Source organism: Meleagris gallopavo, chromosome 2, assembly GCF_000146605.3.
Source record: "Meleagris gallopavo isolate NT-WF06-2002-E0010 breed Aviagen turkey brand Nicholas breeding stock chromosome 2, Turkey_5.1, whole genome shotgun sequence".
NCBI classification, from domain to species: domain Eukaryota; kingdom Metazoa; phylum Chordata; class Aves; order Galliformes; family Phasianidae; genus Meleagris; species Meleagris gallopavo.
Window position 1 is genome coordinate 32,277,740 of NC_015012.2, and position 20,124 is coordinate 32,297,863.

General features: G+C 50.0%; 1 long non-coding RNA gene across 3 annotated transcripts in view; it reads right to left on the reverse strand.

Moving 5' to 3' along the window:
- Positions 1 to 7: 7 nt before the first annotated feature.
- Positions 8 to 20,124, reverse strand: part of LOC104909638 — a 42,766-nt gene continuing 22,649 nt past the window's right edge. The window contains exons 3-4 of one of the 3 annotated variants that reach the window (XR_792483.3): positions 15,380 to 15,507; positions 8 to 4,465 (exon numbers count right to left, since the gene is read on the reverse strand). This is a non-coding gene — a long non-coding RNA (uncharacterized LOC104909638). Of the gene's footprint in view, positions 4,466 to 15,350; positions 15,508 to 20,124 lie in introns of all 3 variants that reach the window. The other 2 variants (XR_792485.3, XR_792484.3) reach the window with 2 other exon arrangements.

Genomic DNA, 20,124 nt, shown 5'->3' on the forward strand with positions numbered 1-20,124 from the left:
AAGGAAAGGAAAGGAAAGGAAAGGAAAGGAAAGGAAAGGAAGGTAATTCCCAGAATCCCCGTACAAAGAACTTCAAATTTGGTCTTGTATTTGTGGCGCCTGAAGTTTCCTCACAGAGCTGTAGCTGTGCAGGGAAATAGACTAGCTGACTGTAAGCCTGCTTCCCTCTGCAGTGCCTGTTCCTCCTTGAGCACGTCCCAACTCTTGTGAAAGACCCCAGGGGAGCCTAGGACATCAAGGATCCATTATAAGATGATGATGTTCATTCATTAGAAGATGAAGATGTTCAAGTGATTGTCCTAGAGCATTTGCTGCCCTGCAGACGATGCAGCATGGGAAGGTATGATCTTCTGTCCTATATAGACCCAATCACCTTGGGGACTTTCAGCAGTGCGAATGTCATCTAGGCTGGCATGAACTTGGCACAGGTTGGATGAAGGTGAGAGGTCTGCGAAGATAAGGGACCCTGACAATCTGGCAGGTCTGGTGTTTTCCCTCTGTGGAATGATATGAAGAAAAAATGTCCACACCCACATGACAGATTTCACCTCCAAGGTACCACACTCTAGCTGTAGTGGGAGCACAGAGTGGGGAAAGTAGGCACAGACAGTCCACTGCTCAACTTACCAGCATCTGATTTTTCCCTCCAGAAAAGACTGTCTGCATAGGACTGCTTAGGTTGTTGAGTTGGAAGAGGGTTTAATAACAGTCAGAGGTGAATTGTTTGAGATGTGAGGGTAGGCTTGGCTGGGAGGAGGGCGTGGGGAATTCGTTGGACCTACTGTGACCTCTACTGGCTTGGTCTGAAATTGGTGTGCTGGTTGGCCAGATCTCGCCAGAGCATAGTGGGAAGCTGGTTCCCTTGCTGCAGAGCTCCCAGCAGCTCCCATACTGCAGATTCCAAGGTTCTCTGTCCCTGGTACAGGCTTCAGTCTCATTCTAGATGTAAATGTAATGCAGCTGTTCCACTTATTTATTTCCAGTAGTATTTACAGGGAAAAGTTAGGGCACCCAAGGCTTTTGGTACCACTACGCTCCAAGTACCAAGTTATCTGCTATGATCTCGGTGCATGAGCACAGAAAGATCTCATTCACAGAAATAGATTTGGTTTAAAAAAGAACATCCTTTGAGTTTAAAAAAAAACATTCTTCTGAAACAAAAATCTGTGTGCCTTTGTAACACATCAACTCACAAACAACAGGAGTAGCAAAATCAAAGGCATGGAAAATCTCAGTGCAGGAGGCAGAGCAAATGGACATCACAGCTGCCAGATGAAGCACTGTGCTGCACCCTCCAACTTTGGAGCCTTCAGAAGAAGCTGCCGTATCACTTCTGTTTAGCTCTGGGATTTGATCTTTTCTGTGCAGTGAGAGAGCAGAAAAGTTTCTTTTTTAAAGGAAATTGGAGCTTTCAGTTTAATCCTGTGTTTTTATGAATGCCCGGGTCTTAATCCAAGCCTGGAGTTTGGCCTGTTTTAAATAGATGTTGTGTGACATTTTGGAGCTAGTTGCATTTAATTGGTGGCCTAGAGTCTGTTACCACAGCTTGTATGAAATGATAGATTGAAGTTTGATGAAAAACACTAAGACACTCTCACCCACATAGCGCTCTTCGTCCATAAAGAAATACAGGGGTAGAGAGAGAGACAAAATCATTAGCAAGCCAGTTGGGTTCTGAATCTTACTTGGAAAATCAAAACCACAGACTCATTGGTAGTGATATATTAAAGTGTCACAAATTGCTCCCATAAAAGGCATCACAGAACTAGTTTTGATGGAGTGTTTGTGTCTTTCCTGTGCAAGCTACTGCCTCTCCAGCAGCACAAATGCATCTTGCAAACAGAGCTTCTCCAGCAGTTTCGTGTCTCCAGCACAGTCCCTCCTGCAGCACTGAGCCAGACAGAGTGGCTTATACAGCTTCAATGGGGTTTGCACTCATTTGACCTTTTTTGTAATCCAAATAGCCTTCATCCCAGTGAGCACACCTTCTTCTGGGCTGTTTGTTCCTGCTAAACAAGGGAAAGATTCTCACCACTGCTGCAATATGTACTGAACAAACACTGTGTCATGATTTAAGAATAAAATCTAGTGACATGAAATACAGACATTTCCAGCCTCCTAGAAGGCATTCCTGGGTTACAGAGATATCTTTGGAAAAGCTGAGGCACACTGGCACATGACACAATGCATCCTTATCAGCCAACCTTTGTCTCGACATGTCAGACTGCTTCTCTCCCATATAACATAGTGTATTGGCTGGTGTACTCAATCGTACCGTGATGCTTTAGCAAGAGCCCAGCCTTTCTTTATCAAAGGGGACTGCCTGTGTAGAAGAGAGGAAGTGGCTGGTACACCTCCTGACCCTCTGATAGCTGACATTGTCCCAGCAAAAACCAGTCATAAAAAGGAACTGATGATGGTGAAAATCACAACAGAAAGCTACACATTTACCTTTACCATTGCTTTTTTTATTGCCACGGCACCCAAAAGATTCAAGCTCTGATCTTTTGCCCCACAATACAATGCTGACATACATCTTCCAAGGGCTGAGATCTGCCCTAAGCCCCACAGGAGCTGAGACAGCCAGATGAATGAATCGGCATGGAGTGAAGAAATGAGAAAGGGAGCTCCTAAAGATGTGTAATGCCCCATCCCTGGGGCTGAATTCTCCTACACAAGCCAAACTTTTCCCTTTTAGCCTGCAAGAAAAATTGTGCTGTTGAAGGAGTTATGATTGCAGCTGTGGGAAAAGCTGCCGTGCGATATCAGTCCTGACGTTGCTGAATGCAAAGCCCTGTGAGTTCATGTGTCAGGGTGGAGTGAGGCGAGATAACTGGAGGAGAAAGAGACTCCAACGCTTTCAAAACAAGAGGCTCAACAACAGGCTAGGAGTGACTGCACAGGAAGGCAGTTGTGGGCTTTGCTGAATCCCTAAAGCTGGAAAGTTCCTTTCAGTGTCCGTATAAATATTTCTGTAAGTTATTTTTAAGTGTGTGTTTTGAAACTGAAATATATTTAGACCAGTTAGATGAAAATGTGGTTTACAGACTGCTTCTTTAGAAATTTCCCACGCTGGGAAGCCTGCTTGTCCCATGCCCAGGCTGCCTGGTCCTATGGGCACCTTTGGGTCAGAAGTAGGGGCCCCCTCCAGACCAGGCAGCCAGAGTGCAGCCCCAGGGTCAGCACAGGAGGGCTAGTAGCCTGGGTGATTGTTGGCCCCAGCATGTGAGAGTGGGGTAAGATGTGATGCAGCACATAAAGAAGGCCTAAGAGGAAATCCTGGATCTGGAGAAAGCAAACCTTCTCCTTCCTGTGAGCCACAGCCAAATGACTTTCCCAGGGCACAGCAGGGGTCACGACGGCCATCTCTTCCCAATGCAACACGGAGCTGGGGTCCTCGTCACATGTGGTCTGATCCCACAGCACTTGCTGAGGAACCAGGATGTTGTTTTGGCCAAGTTCCAGGCTGGCCAGCAGTGTTTCATAGAAGCTACAGATGAAAAAAGTTCAATAGCGCAGTCCCTCTGCCCGGTGGATGGAAATGGCACTCACATTTCCCACCAAGGACGGCAGCATGCCGTGCTCTGCCTCTTTCTTCCCCTGAAGGAGATTGAATGGGTGGGGAGCCTCTTCTCCTTGCTTACTCCAAGCCATTCTGCAGCGCTGCTGTATGCATGAGAGCAGTTTTCTGTCCTATGCCAGGGAACACTGTTTTGCAGTGATGTCCTTCTACCTGCACTTAAGGCTGAAGGAGAAACACGTTTATTTATGCTTTGGTTCACATAAAATAATGCTGGGAGTGGCACCATGTAGAAAAATGTCTTTTCTTCCGTATTGTTTTCGTGCTTTTTGCATTATCCATCCATCTTGCAAGCAATATTCTCAAAAGTTTTCCCGGTGGATTTCAGCCGGCTGGGTTGATTTAGGAAAAACCTTTTGAAGATCCTCCGCTGCAGCCTGCACAGTTGGATTGCTTTTCGGGGGAGTTCTGGGAAGTGCACATCCAGCAAAACCTCTTTCCAGGACTCTGATTTTCTTTTCCAGCTTTTATAGATAGTCCAGCTGGAACAGCAGAAAGATGTATGCTATAGTTTAGAAATTTGACCTAGTTCCTTTAATCCGTGCTAGCCACAGGAGCTCTCAGAGGGCTCAGCATCAGTGCACAGCCTCACCAGATCACTTGTAACACAGGCTTTAAAGAAACAGCTTCATGCAAGAGTAAAAACATCCTTTGATCCCTGTTAAAAATGTTGGGAAAAAAAAGGGGCAGGGGAAACTTTGAGCTTAAGAAGCAGCAAAATTCAAATGAGTTTAGTTTCTTCTGCACATAAATGAAAGCTAAATGTTCTGCGATGCGGCCATCAGAGCAGGGGAATTCCAGAAAATGGAATGAGAGATGTATCGGGTAAATATAAATACAGGATTAACAGCAGCTGACCCAATGGCAGAACACCAATCAATCAAGCTGTTGAAATAAAAGACAGAGCTTACAGTAAGGCCCAATTCCCTCCTTGCTCCCCTGCACATCCCCAGTGCATCGTTCCCCAGTGGGCAGGCTGCCATCTTTGGAAAGGCTGCTGCAGGGGGCGGCGAGACTGCAAAACTGTTCTTAAACCCCAAAGCAAAGCAAAAAAAAAAACCAACATTCCTCACCCCCATTGCTATCCTTCAAGGTCCAAAGCCACCTCTCTGAACACCATTTCTCCCAAAGTCATCAGCAGTTTGGCGTTTCTTTTTTTTTTTTTTCCCCATAACACACAAAAAGGGCTTTATTTCTATGCTTTCCTTTTTTTTCTGAGTGAGGGACTATTGGCTGTAATAGAGGAAGGGTAAGAAACCCACTGCTGGGGTTTCCTATTCTCAGTGTAAGCAGAGGTGTTTATAAACCATATTCCCAGCTTCCTTGGAGTCTGGTCTCTTTGCAAGCTGTTAGTGTCCTAGGATGATAGGTGCCACACAAAAAGTCAGAGGAGGAGCAGACCTGCTCTCCTTCTAGTTGAAGCCAACGACAACATTTCTTATCCTAAATCACCCTCATCTTTTCCCTTTCTCATTATAGAAGCGCTTTCCCAGGCTCCCAGCCATTCTCAATAGCAGTGCCCCAGCCCCCTCTGTTTCTTTTTTACCAGGGCTGTAGACTATATTCCCTTCCCACGAGAAAATGCCATTATAACATTAGTTACTTTTTTTTTCTCCTCCAATCCCACTTCCATTTCTGTTTTCTTTTGACCCACACTGGGAAGAGCTATCCACCCAGCTTTGCCCACCGACACTGTGCCTCCTGGCCAAACAGCTGCAGCTCGTCCAAAACATGGTCCTGCGGAGGGAGGACCAGCTGGACTGGTTCCTTGCTATCCATGTTACTCCAGCTCCGGTAACACTGAGCTTTGGCCATCATTGATCAAATGTGGCCCATCTGCACTGGCCCTTCCCTCAAATTCCCCACATCTCCTCCCTGGGCTTGGTTTTATTTCTCTGGAACTCGGAGGCCAGATGTTCCCACCACCCTCCTCACTCCTCCATCACAGCAGGGAGAATAGTTCGTGGCCTAGTTGCTGCTGTTGGAAATGGCTTCTTGATTCATGAGTTGTATGCATCTTGCAAAGCATCCCAGCAGAAGCAGTGTGCTCGCCCCTTTGCTTTGATCAGCCCATGGAGAACATGGCTGTCATGGAGAACAGGGTACAAAAAGGACATTTGTTAAGATCAGCTATAAAAATTTAAGAAGTTGCCAGTGCACGCCCTGTGCCAAAATTTCTCTTCACCCAGTGCTGTTCTGTGTGAGGATATTTTGGCAAGGGAGTTTTGTTTTGCTGGCTTTTAGGCAATGGGAATTTTGCTTTTGTTTCCTAGAATTCACATGCAGCTTGAAGGGTTTTTCCAGAACAAAATCCATCCTGTGTTCTATCAGGCCAAGTGGCACTCCAACTATACAAAAGCAGAAATACAACTATAATAACAATAATCTGAATAATGAGCTCACTCGGGACAGGACAGGTAGGCAGAAAAACAGACAGACAAGCATCAGTCAGGCGTACAAACCCTCCTGCCTTTTAGCACCCAAAATGGAGCTGCAGTTGGCTACAGGCCTCTGGCAGCCCGATGCCCACGTCTGTCGCACACCACTGCCCAGCTGCTGTGTTTGCCCTGACACCCCCTGTGCACAGCCGGACCCCCACCTCACCCTTAGTCAAAGGGTCCTTTCTTATTCCTCCATCACCTCCCATTTCCACGCATTGCTGGCATTCAAGGCAAATATTTCTCCCACCCTCGGCCAACTCTTCCCCCCTCCTTGCTTTACGGAGGCCCCTTTATCAGGCAAGGCCACGGCGAGCCAGGCAAACATTACCTCAGGGGCACTGTGAATCGGGGCTAGGGGTGTGAATAGGTCCCACACATTCCCTCCAGCCTCTTCCCTTTCCTATAGCAACCACGTCGGGAGCCGGCAGGTCACACAGCCCCTCCGTTGTGCAGCCGGGGGCCAGGGGGGCCGAGGGTTTTCCGCCCCGTCTGGAAGCAGGCTGCAGGACGGGGGTAGCTTCCCAAATTGCATGGGACAGCACAGTGGTACTGTGCAAGGGGTAGCAATGGGGTGCCAGGAAGAGAAGGAGTGTGGCAGATGTTTCCATCACCTCCTGGTATCACTGCAGGAGTCCTAGGAAGAAACTCTAAGAGCAGACCTGTCTTAAATAAACTAAAATAACATTAACAGGGTAATCTTCCTTCTTGGAAGCAAGATGAGATCCTGTCTATCCAGGGTACCAGAGCAGATTTTCTGACTGAAGGCCTCCAGAAGAAGGAAAAGAACCTCAGGGTGTTGGTCAGTGCTTGGCTGAACACAAGCCAGCAGTGTGCCCAGGTGGCCAAGAAGGTCAAAGGCACCCTGGCTTTTATCAAAAATAATGCTACAGCAGGAGCAGGGAGGTGATCATCCCTCTGTACTCAGCTCTGGTGAGGCACGCCTTAAGCACTGTGTTCAGTTCTGGGCCTCTCACTACAAGAAAGGGACCCCGGAGAGCATCCAGAGAAAGGCAACAAAGCCATGAAGGGTCTGGATCACAAGTCTTATGGGGATTGATTAAGGAGATGGGATTGTTCAGTCTGGAGAAGAGGAGGCTCAGGGGAGACCTAATCACTCTCTACAACTCCATGAAAAGAGATTGTGGGGAGGTGGGGGTCGGCCTCTTCTCCTAAGTAACTTTGATAGGACGAGAGATAACAGCCTCAAGTTGTGCCAGGGGAGGTTCAGGTTGGATATTAGGAAGGATTTCTTCTCAGAAAGAGCGGTGATGCAGTGGCACAGGCTGCCCAGGGAGGTGGGACAGTCACCATCCCTGGAGACGTTCAAGAGCCATGTGGATGTGGTACTGAGGGACACGGTCAGTGGGCATGGTGAAGATGAATTGGTGGTTGGACAGGATGATCTTAGAGATCTTTTCCAACCTTAATGGTTGTATAGCAGTGGATAAACTCCCCACAACTGGTGGCACATGCAGGTGAGCTCGGTGCAGTCTCCTCCTCTATCACACCCAGGTGTGGCAGGGTTTGCTGCTTTGCCACTGCCAGAGCAGCCACTCCTGGAGCTGATAAGGCACTGAGCTGCCCTTGCAGGTATTCCTGCAGGGTCTCACCAGTACCATGGCAGCAGTGCTTGCTCTTACGTTACAGTTTGGGCCACATTTACTGTAGTCCTCTACTCCATCCTCTGCTCTGAGACACTTCCCCAGGAGCCATTTCAGTCATGGGGACAGCAGACCGCTGGCAGAGAATGGCCATGGAGGAGTGCAGTGCTCACAGTGGGATCAGCTGAGCCCATCAGAGAGCTTTCAATCTAAAAACAGAGACATTAAACATTGATTTGTATTCCAGGATGGGAAGTAGGATGAGTTTATAGACATATAAACATGAAAGACAATCTACTCGGGCATCATCAGCTCTATCTGGGTGATGCAAGTCTATTTCTCTCCAAAAACATCACAGGAAGGAACTCCATCCTTAGGTTGCTTGCTCCAGCATTAGTTGGATAGTTTTTCCTAATATCATATCTCAGACATTCTCAGATTCTTACACGTGCTCAGCCTCATACCAGCTGGAGCTTTTTCAGGACCTGTGGCTTTACTCCTAAGTATAAAGGGAAACTGTCCATTTGAATTCTTCTGTTTCCAAAATGAGTGTGTTGTGGTTACTTTACCAACATTTTTTTTATGTCACAGTAGTAGTCAGGCCCTAGGAATTGTTCAGATAGAGAGGAAAGCGTGGTCTTCCCAAAACCTCACCACATGATTCATGGAGCAGTAGGCTGCTGACAAAAGGTGGGTAGCAGGGAGCTGATCACCAGGAAAGTGATAGTGATAGTGACTAATATCCTGACAGCCAGGAGCTGTTTTGGCTCCTCTACCCACAGCTGAGACCCTCCATCACTCCTGTGGTTTCACAGTCATATATTCCACTTTCTAAAAAAGCCTTTGCTCTCCCTCAAAAGCTTGTGCAAGGCCCACCCAAACAACGGAAGAAACTCATTGACCAAAGGAAAACTGATTGCACCCGAAGCGCTGACACACGCACCGCACAACCCAGCCAGAAGCTGAGCCTGAGTGTTTTTCTCCACTCTTGGACTCTTGGGAACTTCACAGCTCAGCAGCAGGATGGAAATAACAGAGAGAAAGGCGTGTTTTTGTGTGGACGAGTGGATAGAAACCTTTGAACAAGTTCCTCTGTCCTCTATCAGTTGAGTGAGAGAATGGGGTTTGTCCAGAGATCTTCTCGGATGAAGATAAACTATCTGCCACCTTCTGCTGGTTCAAGGATGGCCAATTCCCTCTTTGTTGTACATAGCCCTTTGGGTCTACACCCTGTCCACTTTTCTAACAAGGAGTCAGCCTCTGTCCCACAGCCCAATGTCTATGGTGATGACAAGCACACAGCAAGGCCTGTACCTGCCAAGTGATGTAGAAAACTAGTCCTCTAGCCATGCAGCACAGCCACTGCTGGCCATGGTGTAGGGAAGAGGCTGGGGGACGGCAAGGAGCTGGCTGTCAGCTGTAAGAGTATATGGACCTTCTCCCCACGGGCTTCAGAGGGCTTTGGGAAAGAGGGATCACGAGAAGGAATAGGCCCTGTGCCAGTGATGTGTTCTGGCAGACCCCTGGCTGAGGACTGTCATTCCAGCTCCACAGGATGATGTGATAGGGTATGGCACAGGCATGCTGAGTTATCAGGTGTTATGTCAGGTATAAGACAAAAGTTTGACATAGAAATACCCTTTGGCCTCAACTGAACTCACTCCAGAGCCAGGTGCTGCCCCAACCCAGAGTCATCACATGGGGTGTCCAAACCAGGACCACTTGCATCCCTGGGGAAGGATCTGTGCTGGTTCCCAACCTCTGACAAGCCATCAGCATCAAGGATGACTGAATATCACCACACCGACTGTTTCAGTATGCAGAGCCATACACATTCCTTCCTCCTGACTCTGGGGAAGAAAACTAGGTGCTACCTGGCAGCAGGATGTGCTTTTTGGGGTTGGGATCTTCACCAAGCTGGCCAGTTTGGTACACAGACCCCAGTTCATTCACAGTGCAGCAGGGAGAGCATGCTTTTGACGTGTCCCTAGTCTCAGCCTCAGAGGCTGCTCACTGTTCTTCCACCCTCTGCACACAGAAAGCAAATCCCTCCTCATCAGTTTCCCCCTGGGAGCCAGGGTTAACTACTCATTCACCTGGGGTGATGGGAAAAGAAAGTTGCTGATGGCTGTGTAGGCATCAGCCTCATGCTTCCTGGTGGGAAGAAGGCTAACACAGCTCGTGAGTCAAATGTGCAGCTTAAAGACAAGCAGGAGAATGGCATGGAAGCATTTGCCCAAAGGCCACTTATCCGGCCACCCCCATGCATGCAAAGCCTCAGTTTGAGGCATCTGTACCTCTGCAGGGACACATCCTCTGCTCCCAGGCTGTGGGCAGAGCCCTCTCATTCCAGCTACCTCCTGCCCCCAGCCCTGCAATTGCCTGTGAATTAGGAGCTATTCTTGCTAGTTCTTTGGCAACACAGAAGTTCCCAGAAAAGGCACTTCTCCCCCCAACTTCCTCCCCCCCAAAAAAAAAGAAAAAAAAAAGGCCCTTCCTGCTAACAGGAACCTTGAGCAAGGCACCCACCTTTGTCTTCCTGCCCCACTGCCACGTACTCTCAGCACCAAGAGCAGTGGGTGATGTTTACAGAACATCTCCTTAAGAAGCAAAGGCGATAGGAAGGTGGCCCAGCTACCAGAGTGGGAAATGCAGTGGTCTGCGAGCAATTGGCCACAAATTGAAGTGGTTTATTTCTGGTAACTAAGCCACAGCAGCTTCCAGTAATGCTCATAAAGCTCCTTTCCGCTTGAGAGATGGTGGCTTCCAGGGGCCATCACAGCTAACTCTCCAGTCTGGCTTCCCTTAAAGCATGCTGGTGGATGCCTGAAGTCAATGAGGGAGTTGAGGCTGCCTAAGATCCCTCATGGGAGACACCAAAGATTTCCTAACAGAACCCAGGAGGCACTTCTACAACTCTGAGTAGTAGCAAGCAAACCTCAGATGGTCTGGCCATCGTCCAAATATTTGGAAAAGAAAGGGGAAGGATGGCTAATAAAGACTACCTGTCCTTGTCATTCCTCAGATCTGCCTCATCTGAACAGAGATTCACAAAGGCCCACTCTGAGCAGATTGCTCACATCACCTCAGTCCCACCAAGCCCAAGATTAGGCAGTGTCAGCTAGGAACAGTTGTGTCTTTCCCTTATATCTGCTCTAGACTTAATGATGCTTCGCATCTGCACTGCCCCGTGGGGAAGCTGTGATGTTGCCTAAAAGACATCTCTCTGGGGAGCTGCAGGAACAAAACTACATAAATCAAAGCCCAATCTTGCCCAGAGCTGTGGTACAACCAGATGACATGGCTTCATGCTATAAAAATGCCACCAGGGCACACCAAGGTGGAGCAATAGAAGCTGAAGTCATGGTCAAGGGAGCTACCACAAACCGTTCTCTTGTTGTGCCAGATCTGATCACTGACCATCTGATCATAGCAGACTGCACAGGGTTTCTCCTGACCACATGGGTCCAGCTCCTCACTGCTGTCTTTGGCCCCAGTCAAAGACACTTTGGATCTTGGCACTAAGTGGCTAAACAGCACCACGTGGGGCATTTGATGGAGCATCTGGCAAACACTGCCTGTTGGTTATTAAAGGTGTGACATACATCCTGCACTTTAGTTCGGCTGGGTTCCAGGGTTGCACAACAATCCCTGTTATCTGCCTGGAGTTTGGCCCCTTGGCATGTCAGCCTGTGCCCCCTTCACCAAAGTCTGAAAGATGTGACAGAGTAAAGTTTATCCGCGTTTCCCTACCCCATTCATTCCAGGACCACACTGACCCTTTTTCCCCCCACCTCAAGCTACTGGCAAGGCCACAGTGCTCCCTTGCTTGAGTTCACTTCTTTTCAAGTGACTCCCTTTTTTACCTCCTTTCCTCTTCATTTTGAGGCTCAGAGCTAATCATGAGGCTCTGATGAGGAAGGTAGCACCAGCACAGGGAAAGATGGAGCAGTGAGAAAAGTTAAAGCCCCTACTCATGCCAAGCACCTTCAATGGGCAGCTTCCAGCCCAGGGAACCCTGTGGCTGTAGCAAGGAGAGAAGGAAGCTCATTCACAGCTGACAAGGAAATTGTGGAAATCAGCATAGAGTACATCCTTACCCCATCCAATTCTGGGCTGTCCTTGGGGCGGTCATTTTGAATACTAAGCTTGTCTCTGAATTCCCTGCCAAGTTTCAGTCATGGGGATGAACAGAGAGAGAAATACATACAGTGAAAGGGGAGCAAGGCAAGGGGAGGGGAGATATGTTATCTTCAGCATGTCAACTGGGGAGAGAAGTGCCTGAGCACAGGAAGGCAAGCAAAGCAATGTGTGCTAGCATGAGGCTTCTCTTCAAAGCCAGCCAGGGACAACACTGGACAAGAATCTGAGGTGCTAAAGCAAGGGCAAAGAGCCCCTGTGGGGAAGGCAGAGGAAGAAGGGAATAAGGTGCATCAGAATTTGTTAGCACCTTCCTCCTCACAGCAAGCAGGAACATCAAGAAGCCTTTCAGCACCAGAAAAGTTAGTGAGGACTGAGAGCCAGCAGAGATAGAACATATGCCATTTCTATGTCCATTCCTTACCCTGGGCTGGGATCCCCTCTGCCAGCTGAAGCTGGTACCTTGGTGGGACCCCCATCACCTTTCCTGCTCATGCCCTCCACATCTGCCTTCCCTGGCACTGCTGCCCTCTCCCTGTATCAGTGTGGGCTTCCAATGAATGAACCTTGAATGCACTGTGTCCTCTGGCAGCGACAGAATTGTTCTCAGCTGTGCTGGAGGTGGCTCCTCAGGCCAAGCATCTCTGTCACACATTTTGCCAGCCCAGGACTCAAGTGCAACCCTGCTGGGCTCCCCCAGACCTGGTCACTTCCCTGCAGACCCACAGCACTGCCCCCTGCAGCCTCAATGCTAGCAGCAGGGTAAGGAGAGCTTTCTGGGGGGAAAAGGGGAAAAAAAAAAATGCAGAAGTTGGCAGAAAGAGATGAGCTGGTGTCATCTGCCGTGTCACCTCTTTGTGAAGGCATGGCTTCCTTTATGTTCAGTTCCACAAACGGCAGCAAATAGTGAGCATTAATATTAATACTGGTGCTTTGATTATTGTTACTAACAACATAGGTGATCTACTCGAAGACTGGAGGAAAGCCTCTCAGCAGATCCAGTGCAGTGAAAGAGAGAATGAAACGCTCCCCAGCCCTGCACAATGCACGAGGAGAGCTGTGCTCCTGCTGTTCCCCTGATTTTGTTCAACCCATGGTGCAAGGCTGCTCTTCACAACATGCCAAAGTGCCTCAGTCCCCGTGCACAGGGCCAAGCCCTTGTGGCAGCACTGAGTTGGCCAGTGAGCTGAGCCAGCGGCCAGCGAGAGGAAATGAATCCCCAGGTCCCTCAGCCACAATGCCGTTAGAAGCTAACGGGGGAAGTTTATTAAAAAATAATAGCGGCGATAAAAAGGAGGCAAGGAAGCTGCTTTGGAAGCCGTTCAACCACGAGGCCCCTTCAAATGCAAACACCCGCCAGCCTCTCCCGGCTGCACAGCACTACGGGCCGCAGCCATCGGCTCTGCTGAGGTCCAGTGCCAGATCACTTCTGATCAAAACCAGCCCCCACCAGCACTGCTGGGAATGAAACACATCCCCTCACCGCCTTCTGCCAGCACTGGTTCCAGCCTGGCTAGCGATGAATGAAAGCATTTCACAGAAGCTGCCAGTGCCGCTTCCCAGCAGTTTTCCTTCCTGCAGCTGGGGATTCCCCAGCGCCTGCCTGAGGCTTGCCCAGTGCCCGCTCCCTGCAAGGCAGCAGTGGGACCCTCCCAGCCTTCCATCCACACTTTCTTTCACTTTGTTTACAAACAAAGCACAATCCAAGGCTCAGGGTGCAGCCTGGGGCTCCCCTAGATATCACAGGAATCAGGTGTGACATCCCCCGAGGAACATGCACCTTGTAATGCTATTTCCTGAGCTCTCCTTTCCCCACGTCCCCTTCAGCAACACCACTGGGAAGGGTGACACCTCCAACACCTCTCTAGCCCATCCTCCAGCTGAGAAGCCAGAGTGTGACCAAGACCCACAAGGGCCTCCCGCTGGAGCAAAGTGCAATGCTCAGTTTTCATTACACTTAGAGCACATCACCCCTAGCAAAGCTCTCCATGCAGGAGAGAGTTCAGCATGACCCAGTGTAGGGGCAGTACATTCAGCTGCGGCTTCTGGGGCTCAAAACGTCTCAGGGCAGAGCCATGGCTGCAGCTGGGCCACCATCAGTGTACTGGGTTTGGCTGGGACCTGCTTGACAAGATGACACTGGAGACAGTGTCCTGCAGCTGGTTAATGCACACTGTCCCTCACACTGAGCCCAACATGCTCACCAATCACCTGTGCAAGCCAGAGGCAGGGCCAGATCAACGTTTGGGAGCCAAAGGTATCTTCTAGTGAGGTTCTCCAGGTGGACCTCTGGAGGGGCTCATGAGCATGAATTGTTCCCACAATGACCAGACCCCCACACATCTCACTGTGAGCACAGCCAGTGCGAGGGCAGAGCATGCCAGCTCAGGTGCCCCATGCATATAACCAGCTTCATCTTGCTGGTCCTGGAGGAGAAGCTACACCAAAAACTACCAGCTAATGCTCACCCAGCAGATTTCCCCTCCCGCATGCAGCTCTCTCTGCCCTGAAGAAGGTGGGCCTGAAGCATAACCCTCATCTCCGAGTGCAAGATTCTTCCCTCAGGCAGGCATGGGCTCTTTGGAAGATCACCATTAGACGCAGGTGAGACTGGATTAGCCCTCACCATCTGCCAGCTCTGGCCACCCGCATCCATTAGGAGCTTCTTCCCTCCCCAGAGGGCTTTCCAGACCCCCCTGAAAGTTTGCCAGGGATGCTGAGGCAGCACCAGAGGTGGCAAGAGCTCCATCCGACAGCCTATGACATACTAATCCTGGGATTAACTGGAGTTCAGAGGTTAATTACAAAGGTGTGGAGAGGGAGGGGGAGAGAAAAGGGGCCACAGAAAGACTCAAAATAACTCTTCCATCTAAGAAACAAGCCTGGACCCAGGCTGCTGCATTTTTAGAAAGACATCATGAAGAAGGCAATGCTCTGAGAAGATACGTTCTCTCACCTGAGGCTGGAGGAATCACCCCAACTTGGTCACCCTGATTCCTGACCCATTCTTGGTTAGCCACCAAGCAGCCCCCAGAACCCAGTTTGCAAAGCTGATACAGCCTTCCCACAGAAGTGTGAGAACTAAACCCACTGGAAACCATGCGTGGCTCCAGCACAACCCAGGCCAAGCAGCAACATGAAGTGGGGACGCGAGGAGTAAATACCGCAGTGGGAGGGCAGCAGGATTTACGAATCTTCCCACCCAGACTGATTTCAGACATCCCTGCAGTGCAGAGAGGCACCATGCAGGGAGACCTGAATAGGCTCCCAGGCTGGAAGCAGCATAAACACTTCAACCTCAACTCATTATCAGAAAACATCACTAATTCACTCCAGCACAACCATCCTAAGTGTGGTTGTCTGGATTCAAGGCCACGAAGCAGCTATATCCACAGGACACTACTGTACATTAAGTAGCTGTATGCAAAGAAAGATGCCCAGGTGCTCTGCGGGCCCCTGCACAACCCACTGAGACTTGCTGACCCCAAGAGGGATGATGAGGTCTCCCCTAAGCAGGGACTCCAGGTCTCAGCTTCAGAGGAGATGATGCCAGCACACCACCAGGTTTCTGGCACGCCCCTCGCCTACCCCATCACTGCCATGTCCCCAAGGATTACATCAGAGGTGTCACCAGTCAAGAACTGCAGCATTTAAGTACACATCTGGAAGGAGTTAGATGACGAGAGCCTCTGCCAGCTGTCTTCATTTAGATTTGTTCATACTTGGAAGCGCTGTGCAGCGTGATCTGTAAAATAAAAAGTTACACTGATTGACATGAGCTGAGGGTTTCCTCCGAGACACTCCCTGCCCCCATCATCTCCGCCTGGGAAGCCAGCATTAACGCATATTACATCCTGGACACCGGCAGCGTACAGCAGAGGAGGCCATGCAAAAACAACGAGGGCGCAGCAGTTAACCATCGCCTCTCTTCCTGCTAGAGCACAGCCAGCCCCAGCATGGGTAGGGTATCTGTGGGAATACTCCCCTGGCTAACACCAGGGCAGCCCTAGTGATACCCCAAGGGGACCCCACTGGGAAGCCAGGACCCATCCCTGGAAGATCTACCCCCTGCTGGGTGCAACAGCACAGGAGGTCCTGGGGGTTGCTGGGCTCCCAGTTCCTCCCCTAAGGGACAGAGGAGACACAAACCCTATCACGACCATAGCTTAGGCATCCCTTACCCTGAGTTTAACTTAAACATTTGCAATACCGCTGAGCTCAGGAAGGACTGCAGAGCTCACCAGGAAACAGATGGAAAGCTCAGGGAACCTCCTGTTTCTATTATTTACACACATTTGTCACCTGAAGCTATTTCTGCAGCTTTGCCTCTGGGTATAGGAGAGATTTGACAAGGTTTGAAGCCAGACAAAAGAGTCTACCAAGAAAGCAGTGTCTAAGCTGTCACTGATTCTTAATGGGTTTGTCAACGCATTGGGATCAGCTGCTCCCAATCTGATAATCTCAGTCCCACACACAGAGCCAGGGCTGCTGGGAAAACAGCTGATCCATTTCAGGATCCCTGGGGCTGAATCCTTCCCTTGAAAAATGAAGAAAGAACAGGACAGGAGCTACCAACCACTGAGATGGAGCTCTACATCCCAAGCAAAAGGATGCTGCTTTGCCAAAAGGCAGGTGGGTTGATAAGGAGGAGTGATGATGGAAGTGTATATACTGAATTACAGCATTGTATCTGTGCAGAGCCTCCTTCTGCTTCTACAGGGCACATCCGATCAGCTCAAAAGCAGCACAGAGTGCTTGCATCAGGGCCTGTGCTATAGCCTCATCTGTGTGACACACAATCTCCCAGCAGGGCTGCCAATGCTGGGCCCCAGCCAAGAGCTTGCATGTCTTCAATTAAAGTCTTTTCTTCCCCATTTTGTTTAAAATTGGGGTTGAGCTGCTTCTAAACAGATGTGTTGGGGTAGCCAAAATATTTGCCTTTATGCTGGCTGCTTGTTTGGCATCCACACGTAGCCATTGCCAAAGTACTTGTCCCTCCCACCCGCTTTGAGTGAGAGGCGGGTTTGGGAGGTGAGCACCCTCCCTGTGCTCACCTAGAGGGCCAAATGCATACAGTTCCACGTTTCTCCAATGTCTTACCTGCAGCCCAGGCAGCCGCCATGATTGTTGGGTGCTGCAGATAAGATACACCGTATGCAGGGAGCAGCACCCCCAGGACATCTGTCCACGTGCTCGCTACAGGCACCAACCCTGCAAAAGGCAGCAAAACACCCCCGGGACTCCCCACCTGCTCAGGGACATTCCTAGAAGAATGGCTGCTCTACCAGCCCCCTGCTGTGGTTACCGTTGGGTGCTCCCAAGCCCATAGCTGTGTTAGCAGCGCTACCAGCAGCCAAGGTTGGAGATGGGGAAGATCAAGGTGACCACCAGTGAGAGAAGCAGGGGCTCAGTGCACCTCCGTCACTCATTCTGGCTCATCTTAGCATGTCTCGGAGATTATTTCCAGCTGCAGGGAAGTTTCTCTGCATGCAAACTCCTGTGCCCTGCACAAAGAAATCCCAGCACCGGAACCTGACCCCCATGACGCAAGGACAGACAGCCGGAGGGGCCGTTTACGTGCAGTCTGTGATGAGGGCTTGCAGGCGCACGGCTTGCCGTGCGGGGCCGGGCTGTGCAGCGTGCAGACACCCTGTGACTCAGAGCATCCTCACCAGCATGGCATCCAGCCCAGGCTGCAGCTGGGGAGCCTGTCTGCATCACAATGGGATGCAGGGGAAGCCCCTGCTGGTCTCACCCTCTCCTTTGAAGGAATAGGATCACCACAACCCCCGTGCTCTGCCCTCCTCATTGGTGCAGACACAGATCCGTTTGGGCAGGCAGAAAGCCACAGCCACTTTTGGGGTCAGGAATGGGGCTGTCTCGCCAGACATCTCGTTTCAGCTCTTCAGCATGCTCTTGTCACCTGCAGAGTTAAACTCAAGCTCCTGCTCACATGAGTGCTCTCAGCAAGGCTCCCCCAGCCCGACATGCCAGCTTGACCCTGCAGCAAGCTAATAACCTGTGGAGAGGGCATTAAACCAACTTTTACGCTTGGGAGCCAGATTCAGCCCTACTCAGTCACGCACCTGAACATCCATCCATGATGCAGACAGCCGTTGCTGCCAGGGCTTTCAGGCTATAAATGCTCCTGGCACATCCCCTGGCCAAGTCTGAGAGGCCACGGTGGGAGGCTCATGTTTTAGCCATCGCTTTTGCTAAGTAGTAACCTGGTGGGAAGAAATGCTGGCACTGGTTCATCCCAACCCCAACTGAACCATCCGTATCTCCTTACACCATTTTTTCTTCTCCCAGGCCCCTGTTGTTTCACTTGTCACTGTAGGTCTGAGTGTTTGGAAGGACCTGAATCTCTTAAGGCCAAAACAATCCAGTCAGGTCAATCTCTAGGTCCCACCATCAGCTCTTCGAGTCCAACTCAGGAGCTTGCTCTTCCTGGAGGCTTCTGTCCCACATATCTCCCAGCAGCCCACTGCTCAGCAGAACAGGAGGGTCAGGAGCTAACCTGGGAACATGTCTTTTGCTGTAGTCTCACAGACTGAAATCATGCGCTTCTAAGATTCAGTTGGTCTCTGTAGGCTTCAGTGCTTCTGTCTGCCACTTCACCGAAGCATGTGTTCTACAGCAACAGACCTGAGCTGACAAGATACCACAGAGCTCAGAAGTAAGAGAATTAGCTTCAATAACAGCTTAAATGTCAAATTCCCCTATGGGTCTGACTTGCAGTGTCCCCCAGATGGAGGCCTGCTCTGGACTTAACATTCAGGTTCTCATACACCTTGAAGCTTCTTGGAGCTCCTTGCAGCCCAAACACTTAGCATACTGGGACCTGCATTTGGCAGCAGAGAAATGCAAACAATGAAATGGGGCTCAGTGGTCAGGAAGAAGGTGCACAACCTGGGTGAAGATGTCTCCATAGCTCCCTACCCATTCCCTTCACCAAGGTCCTTCCTCCACTCCTTTGTCCATTAAAGGTCAGGGAGAGAGGATATCAGCATAGCAGCCCTGGTCACGGTATAAGATCCTAGTTACATCCTGTAGGCCACTCGCTACTCCATCTAAAAACACAGCTTTACACTACAGCTTACAGGAACATGGCTGGGATCCATTTATTCACCAGGTTGAGGTACTTCCTCTCCAGTGCTCCCTGTCTGACACATCAGGAGATCAGAAACTCTCCCTTGCTGTCTGGCCCTCAAGCAAAGCATGTGGGTGCAAAAGGAGTGAGATATAAAGGTGCAAAGATCTGCTGATCCCACAGTCAAGCCACCATCGACTCCTTCAAGGGTGGGCCCTTGAAGAAAGGACACATAACACACCTTTCAGGTGGGACGTGGATGGTCCTCTAAGGGCAGGGCCCTTGTGAGGGTCCCTTCTCAGCAGGGCTTAGTGCCCATACACTACTACTACATACATACTACAGACCCCACAGGAATAAAGGTGAGGAGGGGGAATGGTGGCAAGGCTTTGCCTGATCTCTGGTCACCACCAGCTCACTCACAGCCTTGTCATGGTCCCCCAGACCATGACACTTCAAAGAGTGCTCCCCACTGAACACGCAGCAGGATGAATTCCTTTCTTCTTAGTAGAAATGTCTTGCTATTTAACAAGAATTGCCCCATTTTCTCAGTACCTGGGATTTATGACTTTGATTGCCCAATGCTTGTCTGATGAGCTTGAAAGGAGGAGGAGAGAGGTCAAGCCAGCCTCCCCAGAACTAATGAATATCATCTCAAAACAACCTCAAAGATGTCATGAATGTCTTCCCCGAATCATTCCCTGCTCAACTTGACGTAGTAATCCAGTAAACATGCCAACCATCAGCCCAGCAGTGTCACACACCGTATGTCCCAATTGGTTACTCACATATGCTACTCTTAGTTTTACTTGGGAGCATTTACATCTTCATCACAGCATCAGAGTGGGACTGTTTCTTCCAGTCTCTTCTGAGTCAGTGGTGAGCAAGTGGGATGTGTGGACAGTGTCTGGTGATGGTATGCCATGTATACGCAGATCCGGGAGAATAATTAGGTACATGGCCACATTGTAACCTCAGCCTTCCTCTGTGGCCCCACACTCAACCTGGAAGCCAGGGCAGAGCAGGAAGCTCAGCCCCACTGAACCCAGGTGGAAGACAGCTTTGGTTTGAATGCAGAGCTGGGGAGAGGAACTCTTATGTTCCCTGCAGCCCAAACTGCCCCACGCCTTACAGTACAGGTGAATGATGGTGAGACGATAAGAGAGTGGGAAGGATATCAAATTCCCAAGGCTCAGCACTGCAGAAACAACATTAATAAAAATCTCTACTTAATTTGTATAAGACCCTTTCTCTTTTCTCTACCCTTCC